This window comes from Propithecus coquereli, unplaced genomic scaffold, assembly GCF_000956105.1.
Source record: "Propithecus coquereli isolate 6110/MARCELLA unplaced genomic scaffold, Pcoq_1.0 Scaffold57, whole genome shotgun sequence".
Lineage (NCBI taxonomy): Eukaryota > Metazoa > Chordata > Mammalia > Primates > Indriidae > Propithecus > Propithecus coquereli.
The window spans coordinates 7732676-7733206 of NW_012151618.1; the positions used below are offsets into that span (position 1 = coordinate 7732676).

Consider the following 531-nt stretch of genomic DNA (forward strand, 5'->3'; position numbering starts at 1 on the left):
AACAGTCTGATTGTTCCTTAAAAAGTTAAACATAAACTTACTGTCAAACCCAGATATTATATTCCTAAGTATTTACCCAAGAGAAGGCACATGTCTGTACAAATACTTCTATACAAATGTTCATATAGCTTTATTTGTAATCTCCAAAAATCGAGAAAAATCCAGATGTCCCTCAACAGATGGATAAACAAATTGTGGTATATCCATATGATGGTTTATTACTCAGCAATAAAAAAGAATGAACTATTGATATAACAAAATGAATAAATCTCAAAAGAAGCCTGACCCAAAAGTATATGTAATACATGACTCCACTTACATAAAATTCTACAAAATACAAACCAATCCGTAACGATAGCAGATGAGTTGTTGCAGAAGTATAGGATTGGGTGTAGGGGCATCAAAATTGACTGAAACAGGGCTTACAAAGTCTTTTGGGGTTATTGGAAATGTTCTAAAATTGGATTGTGGTGATGGTTACAGTTCACAAATTTCCTAAAAATCAGTGAAATGTATACTTAAAATGAGTGA

At 32.0% G+C, this 531-nt stretch overlaps 1 protein-coding gene across 3 annotated transcripts in view; it reads left to right on the forward strand.

Moving 5' to 3' along the window:
* RNF111 (ring finger protein 111) overlaps positions 1 to 531 on the forward strand; it is a 104111-nt gene that overhangs the window by 61503 nt on the left and 42077 nt on the right. The gene's annotated exons all lie outside the window — the stretch shown is intronic.